At 59.6% G+C, this 17,500-nt stretch overlaps 1 non-coding gene across 1 annotated transcript; it reads left to right on the top strand.

Moving 5' to 3' along the window:
• Nucleotides 1-13,258: 13,258 nt before the first annotated feature.
• On the top strand, nt 13,259-13,377 carry LOC131867447 (5S ribosomal RNA). The gene has a single exon (XR_009366000.1). It is a non-coding gene; the product is annotated as a 5S ribosomal RNA (ribosomal RNA).
• Nucleotides 13,378-17,500: the final 4,123 nt, after the last annotated feature.

The following is a 17,500-nucleotide window of genomic DNA, read 5'->3' as shown; positions in this document are numbered from 1 at the left end:
ACCGTCGATGCTCGCGACAGTCATGCCGTGAGACTGTGCACCGTGCACGCGACCGAGTAAGGCCACTCAGAGACATCCATTTCCCAGGCATATGCCCCCTACGCACTTTTGGTGGTGCACCCCGCACGAACAATCCCGCCTCGACCAGCCTGAACAATTCCCCTCTCGAAGGAAGGCCTCGGCCTTAATCGTCCACGACAAACAGCTCGACGAGGCATGAAGCACCCACGGGAGCCGGAGCATGACGATGCAGAGTCTCGGTTCACAGGAGCCTGGGAAGAACATCCCGTACGGAACCCTTTACCCGAAAACATCCGAACCGCACATGCTCGCGACAGTCCTGCCGTTAGAGAATGCACCGTGCACGCGACCGAGTAAGGCCACTCAGAGACATCCATTTCCCAGGTATATGCCCCCTACGCACTTTTGGTGGCGCAACTCGCACGAACAGTCCCACCTCGACCCCGTAAACAAGCTTTTTTGCCTCGAAGAGTTCGTCGGAGACGAAGAAGCAACCTTCAGTGCAAACGTAGCACTCTTTTGTGCAACCGCCCAAACAACGCCCCCTCTACCCTCTGTCGAAACACTCGGCATTGCTGCTCCCTAAGGTGAGCTTCTCCTCATAGGCAATTCCGCTCTTATCCGGTCACGTTTGTGTGCCCGAATTTCGCAAGGCAACCTCCATGGGACATGGAAAAGACTCGAGAAGAGAGCTCGCTCACGGGAGAGAGAAGCCAAGGAGACCACGAGAGTGCTGAGAGTGGGACAGCGCTGAATAGGCGGGAGAAGCCTGCGCGTATAAACGGAGATATATATCCAATTGCAACGAAGGAACGTGCCAAAGATCGAGAACAATGGCAGAAATGCTAGTAACGTGCACTTCGGGACCAACGCATCACCGGAAGACAACCGCCAAACATCGAAAGAGTCGCGATGCTCCGCAACCTACGTGCAAAGCGGTCGCACACCGGGTAAGGGAGTGAGAGCCCCAAACATAGCTGGGCGAGGCGCTCACTCCGCTCTTTAATATCTCGTTAATACCGCCAAGGAAATGGCACAAGCACACACACACAAGCATCCTCGGAAGAGGACAGTTCGAGTGACAGGTCAAATCCAAGAGTTCCGAAGACTACCTCCAGGAACAATCGGGAACAAGACCGATTACAAGTCGTCGAGTCTGTTACTGGGCGAACACGAGATGCGCACAGGAAATCGATCAGCCCTCACAATGGCCCAAGGCCAGAGATCGGACTGCTACGATTTACCCCAACAATCATCGCGCCACTCTTCGCAGAGAGGTGATAGACGCCAACGAGCCCGCGCATAGCAATCGAGGTGTAAAAAGGGCGTTGAAGGCAGGAAGCCTGGACGAAAGAGGCTACGAGGTCACCTCGAAGCGGTCTAAGAATCGGGCGCACTTGGGGCGACTACCAGTGCCAACCCCTTATCCCGCGGTGCGTCCGACACACAGAAATTTCCAAGGCGGCCAAGGAGCCTCCCCGCATAGCAATCGGGGTGTGAGGTTACGGATGCAGCATTGATAGCAATCGAGGTGTGAGGCGAAGGATGCAGAAGTGAGAGCCGAGGGATGTAGCAGAGATAGCAATCGGGGTGTGTGATGCAGAAGAGATAGCAATCGAGGTGTGCGGTGGGAAGGGCCCAGCAGCCAGAATGCATGAAGCGACGGATGAAGCAGTGATGACAACCGGGCTGTGAGGAGAGGAGGGATGCAGCCAAGAAAGCAATCAGGGCTCGAGGCAAGGGATGCATCAAGGATAGCAATCATGTTGTGAGGCGAGATTCCAAAGGCTAAACGTGAGAGGCTGCAGGGTCGACTCAGAGAGGTCTATGCATGTGAGAGGCTGAAAGCAAGGTCGACTCGGAGCGGTCTATGCATCGGGCGCGCTTGGGGCGACTACCAGTGCCAACCCCTTATCCCGCGACGCGTCCGACAAAGAGAACGTTCCAAGGCGGCAGAGGAGGTTACCAGCCGAAGGATGCAGTAGCAATAACAGGTATAGTTCCGCGGCGGCCGAGAAGACTCACCGCATAGGAATCGGGATGCGAGGCGAGGGATGCGGCGGGAAGGCCCCGACGGCTAAACGGAAGAGGCTGCAGGGCCGCCTCGGAATGGTCCAAGCATCGGATGCGATTGGGACGACTACCAGTGCCAACCCCTTATCCCGCGATGCGTCCGATACACAGATAGTTCCAAGGCGGCCGAGGAGCCTCACCGCATATCAATCGGGGTGCGAGGCGAGGGATGGGGCGGGAAGGCCCCAACGGCTAGACGGAAGAGGCTTCAGGGCCACCTCGGAATGGTCCAAGCATCGGACGCGCTTGGGGCGACTGCCAGTGCCAACCCCTTATCCCGCGATGCGTCCGATACACAGATGGTTCCAAGGCGGCCGAGGAGCCTCACCGCATAGCAATCGGGGGTGCGAGGCGAGGGATGGGGCGGGAAGGCCCCAACGGCTAGACGGAAGAGGCTTCAGGGCCGCCTAGGAATGGTCCAAGCATCGGACACGCTTGGGGCGACTACCAGTGACAGCCCCCTATCCCGCGATGCGTCCGATACGAAGATGGTTCCAAGGCGGCCGAGGAGCCTCACCGCATAGCAATCGGGGTGCGAGGTGGGGGATGCGGCGAGATGGCCCCAACGGCTAGACGGAAGAGGCCACAGGGCCGCGTCGGAATAGTCCAAGCATCGGACGCGCTTGGGGCGACTACCAGTGACAACCCCTTATCCCGCGATGCGTCCGATACGAAGATAGTTCCAAGGCGGCCGAGGAGCCTCACCGCATAGCAATCGGGGTGCGAGGTGGGGGATGCGGCGAGATGGCCCCAACGGCTAGACGGAAGAGGCTGCAGGGCCGCCTCGGAATAGTCCAAGCATCGGACGCGCTTGGGGCCACTACCAGTGACAACCCCTTATCCCGCGATGCGTCCGATACGAAGATAGTTCCAAGGCGGCCGAAGAGCCTCACCGCATAGCAATCGGGGTGCGAGGTGGGGGATGCGGCGAGATGGCCCCAACGGCTAGACGGAAGAGGCCACAGGGCCGCCTCGGAATAGTCCAAGCATCGGACGCGCTTGGGGCGACTACCAGTGACAACCCCTTATCCCGCGATGCGTCCGATACGAAGATAGTTCCCAGGCGGCCGAGGAGCCTCACCGCATAGCAATCGGGGTGCGAGGCGAGGGATGCGGCGAGATGGCCCCAAAGGCTAGACGGAAGAGGCTGCAGGGCTGCCTCGGAATAGTCCAAGCATCGGACGCGCTTGGGGCGACTACCACTGCCAACCCCTTATCCCGCGATGCGTCCGATACACAGATAGTTCCGAGGCGGCCGAGGAGGTGGGGGATGCAGCGAGATGGCCCCAACGGCTAGACGGAAGAGGCTGCAGGGCCGCCTCGGAATAGTCCAAGCATCGGACGCGCTTGGGGCGACTACCAGTGACAACCCCTTATCCCGCGATGCGTCCGATACACAGATAGTTCCGAGGCGGCCAAGGAGCCTCACCGCATAGCAATCGTGGTGCGAGGTGGGGGATGCGGCGAGATGGCCCCAACGGCTAGACGGAAGAGGCTGCAGGGCCGCCTCGGAATGGTCCAAGCATCGGATGCGCTTGGGGCGACTACCACTGCCAACCCCTTATCCCGCGATGCGTCCGATACACAGATAGTTCCAAGGCGGCCGAGGAGCCTCACAGCATAGCAATCAGGGTGCGAGGCGAGGGATGCGGCGAGAAAGCCCCAACGGCTAGAGGGAAGAGGCTTCAGGTCCGCCTCGGAATGGTCCAAGCATCGGACGCGCTTGGGGCGACTACCAGTGACAACCCCTTATCCCGCGACGCGTCCGATACACAGATAGTTCCAAGGCGGCCGAGGAGCCTCACCGCATAGCAATCGGGGTGCGAGGCGAGGGATGCGGCGAGAAGGACCCAACGGCTACACGGAAGAGGCTTCGGGGCCGCCTCGGAATGGTCCAAGCATCGGACGCGCTTGGGGCGACTACCAGTGACAACCCCTTATCCCGCGACGCGTCCGATACACAGATAGTTCCAAGGCGGCCGAGGAGCCTCACCGCATAGCAATCGGGGTGCGAGGCGAGGGATGCGGCGAGAAGGACCCAACGGCTACACGGAAGAGGCTTCGGGGCCGCCTCGGAATGGTCCAAGCATCGGACGCGCTTGGGGCGACTACCAGTGACAACCCCTTATCCCGCGACGCGTCCGATACACAGATAGTTCCAAGGCGGCCGAGGAGCCTCACCGCATAGCAATCGGGGTGCGAGGCGAGGGATGCGGCGAGAAGGACCCAACGGCTAGACGGAAGAGGCTTCGGGTCCGCCTCGGAATGGTCCAAGCATCGGACGCGCTTGGGGCGACTACCAGTGACAACCCCTTATCCCGCGACGCGTCCGATACACAGATAGTTCCAAGGCGGCCGAGGAGCCTCACCGCATAGCAATCGGGGTGCGAGGCGAGGGATGCGGCGAGAAGGACCCAACGGCTAGACGGAAGAGGCTTCGGGTCCGCCTCGGAATGGTCCAAGCATCGGACGCGCTTGGGGCGACTACCAGTGACAACCCCTTATCCCGCGACGCGTCCGATACACAGATAGTTCCAAGGCGGCCGAGGAGCCTCACCGCATAGCAATCGGGGTGCGAGGCGAGGGATGCGGCGAGAAGGACCCAACGGCTAGACGGAAGAGGCTTCGGGTCCGCCTCGGAATGGTCCAAGCATCGGACGCGCTTGGGGCGACTACCAGTGACAACCCCTTATCCCGCGACGCGTCCGATACACAGATAGTTCCGAGGCGGCCGAGGAGCCTCACCGCATAGCAATCGGGGTGCGAGGCGAAGGATGCGGCGAGAAGGACCCAACGGCTAGACGGAAGAGGCTTCGGGTCCGCCTCGGAATGGTCCAAGCATCGGACGCGCTTGGGGCGACTACCAGTGACAACCCCTTATCCCGCGACGCGTCCGATACACAGATAGTTCCAAGGCGGCCGAGGAGCCTCACCGCATAGCAATCGGGGTGCGAGGCGAGGGATGCGGCGAGAAGGACCCAACGGCTAGACGGAAGAGGCTTCAGGGCCGCCTCGGAATGGTCCAAGCATCGAACGCGCTTGGGGCGACTACCAGTGACAACCCCTTATCCCGCGACGCGTCCGATACACAGATAGTTCCGAGGCGGCCGAGGAGCCTCACCGCATAGCAATCGGGGTGCGAGGCGAGGGATGCGGCGAGAAGGACCCAACGGCTAGACGGAAGAGGCTTCAGGGCCGCCTCGAAATGGTCCAAGCATCGGACGCGCTTGGGGCGACTACCAGTGACAACCCCTTATCCCGCGACGCGTCCGATACACAGATAGTTCCGAGGCGGCCGAGGAGCCTCACCGCATAGCAATCGGGGTGCGAGGCGAGGGATGCGGCGAGAAGGGCCCAACGGCTAGACGGAAGAGGCTTCAGGGCCGCCTCGGAATGGTCCAAGCATCGGACGCGCTTGGGGCGACTACCAATGACAACCCCTTATCCCGCGACGCGTCCGATACACAGATAGTTCCGAGGCGGCCGAGGAGCCTCACCGCATAGCAATCGGGGTGCGAGGCGAGGGATGCGGCGAGAAGGACCCAACGGCTAGACGGAAGAGGCTTCAGGGCCGCCTCGGAATGGTCCAAGCATCGGACGCGCTTGGGGCGACTACCAGTGACAACCCCTTATCCCGCGACGCGTCCGATACACAGATAGTTCCGAGGCGGCCGAGGAGCCTCACCGCATAGCAATCGGGGTGCGAGGCGAGGGATGCGGCGAGAAGGACCCAACGGCTAGACGGAAGAGGCTTCAGGGCCGCCTCGGAATGGTCCAAGCATCGGACGCGCTTGGGGCGACTACCGTTGCCAACCCCTTATCCCGCGATGCGTCTGATACACAGATAGTTCCGAGGCGGCCGAGGAGCCTCACCGCATAGCAATCGGGTTGCGAGGCAGATTATTGGGAAGGGAACCCCCTGGGATGCGGCTCAAGCAGTGCCCAAAGGGACTGGAATGCGGAATCACATCGAGAGACCCAAATGCTATACGAGGGCTCAAATCGAATTATCGATTTGGCCACGACATGGACGCATCGGAACGACTACCTTTGCCGAACCACTCGCAATTGCATCCATACCGAAACCAATAGACATTTCCGTTAGAGCCCTCGCATAGCATTCGGGAATCTCGCATGCCCCTCTAAATCGACCAATGCTGGCGCTCAATGAAAATCCGAGCGCTACCACCGTTCGAGCGCCAGCATTGGTCGAGTTAGAGGGGCACGGGGGAGAATGCTCCAGTCAACACCTCCCCTATATAAGTTATTTGTCCGATTCTCGCACAACCGTAGTCTGCCTCGTCGAATCAAACAACGGTCCCAGATTCCGACTTCCGTTCCGTAGAGACCCAAAAGCTAGATGGAGGCTCGCAAGAAAGAGAGTCGGCGCATAGCAATCGGGTTTCTCGAACGTTTAGGGACCGAGCTCACTTGCGGATAGGGCAAAATCCGCCAAGCAACCCAAAAGCTAGACGGGGGCTCGAATCGAATCGCCTAGGCGGCCACAACAACGACGTGTTGGATCGACTACCAGTGCCAAACCATTCAGCAAGACTAGTCTGTGTCGAGGCCGGATAGAGATTCTCAGAGAGCGCCCGCATAGCATTTAGGAGACCTGCCGCGTCCCTCACACTCGACAAATGGTGGTGCACGTTTATAAATCCGAGCGATCCCAACCCTTTCAAGCACCAACATCGGTCGAGATAGAGGGGCACGGAGGGGGCTGCGTGAGACAACACAGTCCCCTATATAAGTTATTTGTCCGATTCTCACACATCCGAAGAATGGTCATCAAATCGGACAACAGCCCAAACTTCCGACTTCCGTCCCAGAAAGCCCAAGAGCTATCTAAAACGTTCATGGCCGGAACTCGATCGCGGCTATACCAGTCCGCCAAGCAACCCAAAAGCTAGACTGGAGCTCTAGTCGAATCACCTCTGTGGCCATTGCAAGGACGTGTTGGAGCGACTACCATTGCCGAACCATTCCGCAGGTCGAGTCCATACCAAGGCCGCATAGAGATTCACGATGAGCTCCTGCATAGCAATCAGGAGACTTGCCGTGTCCATCACAATCGATAAATCCTGGTGCAAGATTTTTGCATCCGAGCGCTCCAACCAGTCGAGCACCAGCATCAATCGACATAAATGGGCACGGGGGGAGGATGCTCGAGAACACTACCTCCCCTATATAAGTTATTTGTCCGATTCTCAAGCAGCCGAAGTCTGGTCATCGAATCGGGTCAAAGACCACAACTTCCGACTTTACCCACAATGCAAGTCATCGAATCGAACATCGGCCCCCGAGTCGGACTCCATGCGTATGTCAGGTCATCGGACCCAAATTCCGCCTTCCTGCGCATGGCGGGCCATCAATATCAACTCGGTCATCGGACCCAAACTCCGCCTTTTTGCGTATGGCACGCCTTCAAATCGGTCATCGGACCCAAATTCCGCCTTCCTGTGCATGGCGGGCCATCAACATCAACTCGGTCATCGGACCCAAATTCCGCCTTTCTGCGCATGGCACGCCATCAACTCGGTCATCGGACCCAAATTCCGCCTTCCTGCGCATGGCAGGTCATCGGACACAAATTCAGACCTCGCCAATATGCCTACGTATCGAATCGGTCATCGGACCCAACTTCCGACTTCATCCATACTGTAGGGTCTTTGAGGTTGGCGCGGTGCGCTCAACCCAGGGAGTCGACCCATCGAAGCATACACCTCCCCTATATAAGCTATTTGTCCGATTCCCACACCTGTGTAGTTTGCACCTCTGACCAGGACATCGACCCCAACTTCCGAACTCGACTGCAACGACGGCACCAGCGCCTTGGTGCGCACCTTGCGACGCACAGTCCCAACATTCGCCTTCCTGCACATGGCAGGTCATCGGACCCAAATTCCGACCTCGCGAGTATGCCTACATATCGAATCGGTCATCGGACCCAACTTCCGACTTCATCCATACCGTAGGGTCTTTGAGGTTGGCGCGGTGCGCTCAACCCGGGGAGTCGACCCAACGAAGCATACACCTCCCCTATATAAGCTATTTGTCCGATTCCCACACCTGTGTAGTTTGCACCTCCGATCAAGACATCGACCCCAACTTCCGAACTCGCCTCCAACGACCGAACCAGCGCCTTGGTGCGCACCTTGCAACGCACAGTGCCAACATTCGCCTTCCTGCACGTGGCAGGTCATCGGACCCAAATTCCGACCTCGCGAGTATGCCTACATATCGAATCGGTCATCGGACCCAACTTCCGACTTCATCCATACCGTAGGGTCTTTGAGGTTGGCGCGGTGCGCTCAACCCGGGGAGTCGACCCAACGAAGCATACACCTCCCCTATATAAGCTATTTGTCCGATTCCCACACCTGTGTAGCTTGCACCTCCGATCAGGACATCGACCCCAACTTCCGAACTCGACTAAAAAGACCGCACCAGCGCCTTGGTGTGCACCTTGCAACGCACAGTGCCAACATTCGCCTTCCTGCACATGGCAGGTCATCGGACCCAAATTCCGACCTCATGAGCATACCTACTAATCGAATCGGTCATCGGACCCAACTTCCGACTTCATCCATACCGTAGGGTCTTTGAGGTTGGCGCGGTGCGCTCAACCTGGGGAGTCGACCCATCGAAGCATACACCTCCCCTATATAAGCTATTTGTCCGATTCCGACACCTGTGTAGTTTGCACCTCCGCTCAGGACATCGACCCCAACTTCCGAACTCGCCTGCAACGACCGAACCAGCGCCTTGGTGCGCACCAAAAGTGCGCACTTTTGGAGGGCACTTTTGTGCGCTCCAAAGGTGCGCACTTTTGGAGGGCACTTTTCTGCGCTCCAAAGGTGCGCACTTTTGGAGGGCACTTTTTGGAGGGCACTTTTCTGCGCTCCAAAGGTGCGCACTTTTGGAGGGCACTTTTTGGAGGGCACTTTTCTGCGCTCCAAAGGTGCGCACTTTTGGAGGGCACTTTTTGGAGGGCACTTTTCTGCGCTCCAAAGGTGCGCACTTTTGGAGGGCACTTTTTGGAGGGCACTTTTCTGCGCTCCAAAGGTGCGCACTTTTGGAGGGCACTTTTTGGAGGGCACTTTTCTGTGCTCCAAAGGTGCGCACTTTTGGAGGGCACTTTTTGGAGGGCACTTTTCTGCGCTCCAAAGGTGCGCACTTTTGGAGGGCACTTTTTGGAGGGCACTTTTCTGCGCTCCAAAGGTGCGCACTTTTGGAGGGCACTTTTTGGAGGGCACTTTTCTGCGCTCCAAAGGTGCGCACTTTTGGAGGGCACTTTTTGGAGGGCACTTTTCTGCGCTCCAAAGGTGCGCACTTTTGGAGGGCACTTTTTGGAGGGCACTTTTCTGCGCTCCAAAGGTGCGCACTTTTGGAGGGCACTTTTGTGCACTCCAAAGGTGCGCACTTTTGGAGGGCACTTTTCCTGTGCTCCAAAGGTGCACACCTAGGTGAGCACCTTCGACCACACCTTGTAGCACACCAAACTCTGACTTTCGACTTCATCCGCAATGCAGGGTCTTTGAGGTTGGCGCAATGCGCACAACCAGGGGAGTCGACCCATCAAACCCAACACCTCCCCTATATAAGCTATTTGTCTGATTCTCATACATGCGTAGCCTGCAGGAGCAATTAGGACATCGACCCCAACTTTCGGCTTCTAAACGAAAACAAGGTCTTTGAGGTTGGTGTAATGCGAACAACTAGGGGAGTCAACCCATCAAACCCAACACCTCCCCTATATAAGCTATTTGTCTGATTCTCATACATGTGTAGTCTACAGGAGCAATTAGGACATCGACCCCAACTTTTGACTTCTTAACGAAAACAAGGTCTTTGAGGTTGACGTAATGCGCACAACCAGGGGAGTCGACCCATCAAACCCAACACCTCCCCTATATAAGCTATTTGTCCGATTCTCATACATGTGTAGCCTGCAGGAGCCATTAGGACATTGACCCCAACTTTTGACTTCTTAACGAAAACAAGGTCTTTGAGGTTGGCGTAATGCGCACAACCAAGGGAGTTGACCCATCAAACCCAACACCTCCCCTATATAAGCTATTTGTCTGATTCTCATACATGTGTAGCCTGCAACAACGATTAGGACATCCACCCCAACTTCTGAATTCGTCTGCGTTGACCGCACCAAAGGTGCACGCCTTGGTGCTCACCAAAATCCGACTTCCGACTTCTTCTGCTATGCGGGGTCTTTGAGGTTGGCGCAGTGCGCACAACCAGGGGAGTCAACCCACCGAATGCAACACCTCCCCTATATAAGCTATTTGTCTGATTCTCATACATGCGTAGACTGCAGCAATGATTAGGACATCCACCCCAACTTTTGACTTCTTAAACAAGACAGGGTCTTTGAAGTTGGTGCAGTGCACACAACCAGGGGAGTCGACCCATCAAACGCAACACCTCCCCTATATAAAGCTATTTGTCCGATTCTCATACGTGTAGTCTGCAGCAGCGATTAGGACATCGACCCCAACTTCCGAATTCGTTTGCATTGACCGCACCAAAGGTGCACGCCTTGGTGTGCACCCTGGAGTGCACTTTGGTGCTCACCTCGGTGCACACTTTGGTGTGCACCTCGGTGTGCACCAAAGGTGCGCACCTTGGAGCGCACCAAAGGTGTACACTTTGGAGCGCACCACATAGGGTCTTTGAGAGGTTGGCGCAGTGCGCACACCAAGGTGGGTGTTGAGGTGCGTGCCGAGGTGGGTGGGTGCTAGGGTGCGCTCCATGGTGGGTGCCAGGGTGGGTGCGTGCTAGGGTGGATTCCAAAGAGGGTCATAGGGTGGGTGCCAAGGTGGGTTGGTGATATAGTGGGTTCAAAGGTGGGTACTAGGGTGGGTTCCAAGGTGGGTCACAAGTTGGGTGCCAGGATGCGTGGGTGTTAGGTTGGGTGCCAAGGTGGGCTCCTGCGTGGGTGGGTGCTAGGGTGGGTTTCAAGGTGGACGCGAGGGCGGGTGCCAAGGTGGGTAACAAGTTGGGTGTTAGGATGGGTGAGTGCTAGAGTGGGTGCCAAGGTGGGTGGGTGCTAAGGTGGATGCCAAGGTGGTTCACAGGGTGGGTGGGTTCTAGGGTGAGTTCCAAGGTGGGTCACAGGTTCAGTGCTAGGGTGGGTGTCAAGGCGGGTGTCGAGGTGCCTGGGTGCTAGGGTGTGGATGCCAATGTGGGTCATAGGGTGGGTACTAGGGTGGGCTGCAATGTGGGTGCCAAGGTGGGTAACATGCTCGGTGGGTTCTAAATTGGGTGCCAGGGTGGGTGTGCACCCACCTTGCCCGAGGTGGGTGCCAAGGTGCCAGTGTGGGTGGGTGCTAAGGTGGATGCCAAGGTGGGTGAGAAGGTGGGTGATAGGTTGAGTGGTAGGATGGGTGGGTGCCAAGATGGGTCACAGGGTGGGTGCAAGGGTGGGTAGGTGCTAGGGTTGGTGTCAGGGTGGGTGGGTGCTAGGTTGGGTTCCAAGGTGGGTGCGAGGGTGAGTGTCAAGGTGGGTCACAGGTTAGGTGCTAGGATGGGTGAGTGCTAGGGTGCAAAGGTGCCAGGGTGGGTGCTAGGATGGGTCGATGCTAGGGTGAGTGGCAAGGTGGGTCCACAAGTGTCAAGGTGGGTGCCGAGGTGGGTGCCAAGTCGGCGACTGCTATGGTGGATGCCAAGGTGGGTCACGGGGTGGGTGCCAAGTTGCTAGGTTGGGTTCCAAGGTGGGTGCCAACGTGGGTGCTAGGGTGCGTGGGTTAAAGGGTGTGTCACAACGTGGGTGCCAGGATGGGTGCGCACCCACACTGGCCAAGACGGGTGCGGGTGCAAGGTTGGGTTCCAAGCCCGGTCACAGGCTGGGTGCTAGGATGGGTGGGTGCCAAGGTGGGCACCAGGGTGGGTGCACCCACCCTGGCCAAGGTGGGTCACGGGGTGGGTCCTAGGGTGGGTAACGGGGTGGGTACTAAGGTGCGTGCCAAGGTGGGTCATAGGGTGGGTGCCAAGGTGGGCACCAGGGTGGGTGTGCACCAACCCTAGCCAGGGTAGGTCACGGGGTGGTTGTCGGGGTGGGCGTCAAGGAGCCAAGGTGGGTGGCAAGTAGCCAAGTTGCGTGCCAAGGTGGGTGTCGGGGTGGGTGCCAAGGATCCAAGGTGGGTGCCAAGGAACCAAGGTGGGTGTCTGGGTGGGTGCCGAGGTGGGAGCCAGGGTGGGTCCCAAGGTGAGTGCAAAGGTGGGTGCCAGGGTCAAGGTGAGTGCCAATGTGGGTTCCAAGGTGCCAGGGTCAGGGTGAGTGCCAATGTGGGTTCAAAGGTGCTAAGTTGGGTGCGAGGTTGGGTGCGAGGGTGGGTGGGTGCCAAGGTGTGCTAGGTGGAAGCCCGGGTGGGTCGGCATCCCATGGGTGTCGAGTTGGGTGCCTGATGGGTGCTTCTTGTCAAGTTTTAGTCGTCGGGACTCATTTCGAGCCTTAGAGGTCGTTTCTTGTCCGGTTGCCCTGTCTTCGACCTGGGAACCCAATTTTGGTCCTCGGGTCCCATTTTTTTTTGTCTCGCATCCCACTTTTGGCCTGTGGCCTTTTCGGGGTCGATTCTCGTTTTGGGCATCAGAGCATGTTTCTTCTCCTAAAACCCAATATTTGTTTATTAAGTCTCGGAACACATTTTTGTTCTCGTGGACCCATCATGGGTCTTGGAACGCATTTGTGGTCCTTGGGTCCCATTTTGCATCCCGAAACTTGTGTTTTGGTGCTTGATCCCTATTTTGGGTGCCCACCTTGCACCAAGTGCGCACCCGGGGCAAACCGAGCGCCTTGGTGCACCGGGGCAAGATCGAGCGTGCACCCGAGGCGCCCCGAACATGCACCAAGGTGCACTCGGCCCACATGTGAGCGCAGGTCGTTGCGCCCGAGGTGGTGTGTGGGCACCGCGTTGCAGACGGGACACTGCACGCACACGACGCCCCCTCCAGGTGCACGCACGTAGGCCGGGCCGGGTGCACACCCGACGCCCTAGCAAGGTGCGCGCACCCGGGCAGGGCTCACACTTGGCGAACGGGGCGCACTTCGCGAGGGAGGGTGTGCACCTCGACGGGGGTGGGTGGCCGGGGTGGATTCGCACGTGGGTCGCGGTTTGCTAAGTACACACTGCGACAAGCTCATAACGGGTGCGATCATACCAGCGTTAGTGCACCGGATCCCATCAGAACTCCGCAGTTAAGCGCGCTTGGGCCGGAGTAGTACTGGGATGGGTGACCTCCCGGGAAGTCCCGGTGTTGCACCCTTTTTTAGTTTTTCGCCGGGCGTCGCAATGCTATTTGAATAAACCTTTTGCCCGTTTGCGTTCTCGTCGGGGCCGGGCCGGGCCGGGGTGCGCTGCCCGCACTACCGCGCGCGCGGGGGCGACACCGAGCGCGCACCCGAGGCACCCCGAGCACACAGGCCACGGTGCAACCCGGGCGTTGTGCGCGCACCCCGGTGCGCCCGAGGTGCTGCGCGCGCACCCAGGTGAAATCGGTGTGCACCTCGGCCAGTGCGCGCTCGGTCGAGTCGCGCACGTTGGCCAAGGTGCACGGTGATGTTTCTTACTCTAAGGTTCCGCACCAGACGCCCGGGACAGGTGAGCGAAGCTGGGCGGGGCCGGGTGCGCGGCCGGGGCAGGTGCACGCAGCTGGAGAGAGCTTTGGAGCACACTTCGGAGCGCACCAATGATGCGCTCCATTCAAAAGTTTCCTGAAAAGGCAAAAAAAGTTGAGATTATAGAATTTCCCACTTGAGAGATTGTAAAAAAAAAAAATTTAAAATGAAGGAAACGCGGGTGCCAAGGTGTGCGCAGCCCAGCCAAGGTGTGCGCACCAAGGCGCCCACCCTGGCGAAGGTGCACGCAAGGTGCGCACCCGAGGCAAACCGGACAATTAACCCAACTTTCGACTTCGCGCGCACCTTGGAGCGCACTTCGGAGCGCTCCTTGGTGCGCACCAATCTTGGGCACCTCGGAGTGCACCATGGCGCCCACCAAGGTGCGCACCCGGGGCAAACCGAGCTCCGACTTCGTGCGCACCTTGGAGCGCACGAAAGGTGCGCACCATGGCGCCCACCAAGGTGCGCAGCCCAGCCAAGGCGTGCGCATCAAGGTGCGCACCCTGGCGAAGGTGCGCACCCGGGGCAAACCGAGCTCCGACTTCGTGCGCACCTTGGAGCGCACAAAAGGTGCGCAACCCAGCCAAGGTGTGCGCACCCCGGTCAAACCGAGCTCCGAATCGTGCGCACCAGAGGTGCACGCCATCGTGCGCACCAGAGGTGCACGCCATCGTGCGCACCTTGGAGCACACTTCGGAGCCCTCCTTGGTGCGCGCCGATGTTGCGCACCTCGGAGCGCACCCGGGGAAAACAATGCAATTAACCCGACTTTCGACTTCGTGGGCACCTCGGAGCGCTCTCGGGTTCGCACCTCGGAGCACACCGAGGTGCGCACCTTTGATGCGCTGCCTTCACCAATTTCCAGAAAAGGCAAGAAAACATTGAGAAGGTGTGCGCACCGAGGTGCCCACCCTGGCGAAGGTGCACGCGAGGTGCGCACCCGGGGCAAACCGGGCTCCGACTTCGTGCACGCCGCACCTTGGAGCACACTTCGGAGCGCTCCTTGGTGCGCACCAGGGCGCGCAACCCAGCCGAGGTGCCCACCCCGGCGAAGGTGCACGCGAGGTGCGCACCCGGGGCAAACCGGGCTCCGACTTCGTGCACGCCATGGTGCCCACCGCGGCGAAGGTGCACGCGAGGTGCGCACCCGGGGCAAACCGGGCTCCGACTTCGTGCACGCCGCACCTTGGAGCACACTTCGGAGCGCTCCTTGGTGCGCACCATGGTGCCCACCAGGGCGCGCAACCCCGCCGAAGGTGCACGCGAGGTGCGCACCCGGGGCAAACCGGGCTCCGACTTCGTGCACGCCGCACCTTGGAGCACACTTCGGAGCGCTCCTTGGTGCGCACCATGGTGCCCACCAGGGCGCGCAACCCCGCCGAAGGTGCACGCGAGGTGCGCACCCGGGGCAAACCGGGCTCCGACTTCGTGCACGCCATGGTGCGCACCGCGGCGAAGGTGCGCACCCGGGGCAAACCGGGCTCCGACTTCGTGCACGCCGCACCTTGGAGCACACTTCGGAGCGCTCCTTGGTGCGCACCAGGGCGCGCAACCCAGCCGAGGTGCCCACCCCGGCGAAGGTGCACGCGAGGTGCGTACCCGGGGCAAACCGGGCTCCGACTTCGTGCACGCCGCACCTTGGAGCACACTTCGGAGCGCTCCTTGGTGCGCACCATGGTGCCCACCAGGCCGCGCAACCCAGCCAAGGTGTGCGCACCAAGGTGCACGCGAGGTGCGCACCCGGGGCAAACCGGGGTCCGACTTCGTGCACGCCGCACCTTGGAGCACACATCGGGGCGCTCCCGGGTTCGCACCGGCGTTGCGCACCGTGGTGGGCACCTCGGAGCACACCAAGGTGGGCAGCGAGGTGCGCACCTTTGATGCGATGCCTTCACTAATTTCCATAAAAGGCAAAAAAAAAACGAGATTTTAAAATTTCCGTTTTGAAAGATAGTGAGAAAAAGGGAATGCTGGTGCCATCTTGAGCCCGCCCTGGTGCGCAGCCCAGCCAAGGTGTGCGCACCAAGGTGCCCACCCTGGCGAAGGTGCGCGCCCGGGCAATTAACCCAACTTCCAACTTCGCGCGCGCCAGGGTGGGAGCGCACCCAACAACCGGGCCTGGGAAGAGCCAATGCGAGAAACCCCACCAAACGCTCTGACAAAAAAAGAGGGGGCGCTCCAGTAACCCCGCTTCGGAGCGCACCCTGGGCAAACCCAGCCAAGGTGCCCACCCCGGCCAAGGTGCAGGCGAGGTGCGCACCCGGGGCAAACCGGGCTCCGACAACGTGCACGCCGCACCTTGGAGCACACTTCGTAGCGCTCCCGGGTGCGCACCTCAGAGCACACCAAGGTGGGCAGCGAGGTGCGCACCTTTGATGCGCTGCCTTCACTAATTTCCAGAAAAGGCAAAAAAAAAAGGAGATTTTAAAATTTCCGTTTTGAAAGATAGTGAAAAAAACGGAACGCGCGTGCCATCTTGAGCCCGCCCTGGTGCGCAGCCCAGGTAAGGTGCCCACCCTGGCAAAGGTGCGCACCCGGGCAATTAACCCTACTTCCGACTTCGTGCGCGCCAGGGTGGCAACCGGGCCTCGGAAGAGCCAATGCGAGAAACCCCACCAAACGCTCCGACAAAAAAAGAGGCGGCGCTCCAATAACCCCGCTTCGGAGCGCAGCCGGGGCAAACCCAGCCAAGGTGCCCACCCCGACGAAGGTGCACGCGAGGTGCGCACCCGGGGCAAACCGGGCTCCGACAACGTGCACGCAGCACCTTGGAGCACACTTCGAAGCACTCCCGGGTGCCCACCGGCGTTGCGCACCGTGGTGGGCAGCGAGGTGCGCACCTTTGATGCGCTGCCTTCACTAATTTCCAGAAAAAGGCAAAAAAAAATGAGATTTTAAAATTTCCGTTTTGAAAGATAGTGAAAAAAAAGGAACGCGGGTGCCATCTTGAGCCCGCCCTGGTGCGCAGCCCAGGCAAGGCATGCGCACCAAGGTGCCCACCCGAGGTGCACACCCGGGGCAAACCGGGCTCCGACTTCGTGCAGGCCGCACCTTGGAGCACACTTCGGAGCGCTCCTTGGTGCGCACCATGGTGCCCACCAGGGCGCGCAACCCAGCCAAGGTCTGCACACCAAGGTGCCCACCCCGGCGAAGGTGCACGCGAGGTGCGCACCCGGGGCAAACCGGGCTCCGACTTCGTGCACGCCATGGTGCCCACCGCGGCGAAGGTGCACGCGAGGTGCGCACCCGGGGCAAACCGGGCTCCGACTTCGTGCACGCCGCACCTTGGAGCACACTTCGGAGCGCTCCTTGGTGCGCACCATGGTGCCCACCAGGGCGCGCAACCCAGCCAAGGTGTGCGCACCAAGGTGCACGCGAGGTGCGCACCCGGGGCAAACCGGGGTCCGACTTCGTGCACGCCGCACCTTGGAGCACACATCGGAGCGCTCCCAGGTTCGCACCAGCGTTGCGCACCTTTGATGCGCTGCCTTCACTAATTTCCAGAAAAGGCAAAAAAAAACGAGATTTTAAAATTTCCGTTCTGAAAGATAGTGAAAAAAACGGAACGCGGGTGCCATCTTGAGCCCTTCCTGGTGCGCAGCCCAGGCAAGTTGTGCGCACCAAGGTGCCCACCCTGGCGGAGGTGCGCGCCCGGGGCAATCCGGGCTCCGACTTCGTGCACTGCATGGTGCCCACCAAGGCGCGCAACCCAGCCAAGGTGCCCACCGCAGCGAAGGTGCACGCGAGGTGCGCACCCGAGGTGCACAC

Source organism: Cryptomeria japonica, unplaced genomic scaffold, assembly GCF_030272615.1.
Source record: "Cryptomeria japonica unplaced genomic scaffold, Sugi_1.0 HiC_scaffold_172, whole genome shotgun sequence".
Lineage (NCBI taxonomy): Eukaryota > Viridiplantae > Streptophyta > Pinopsida > Cupressales > Cupressaceae > Cryptomeria > Cryptomeria japonica.
Note: the sequence above shows the minus strand (reverse complement) of the source record. Positions and strands in the feature narration are given on the sequence as shown.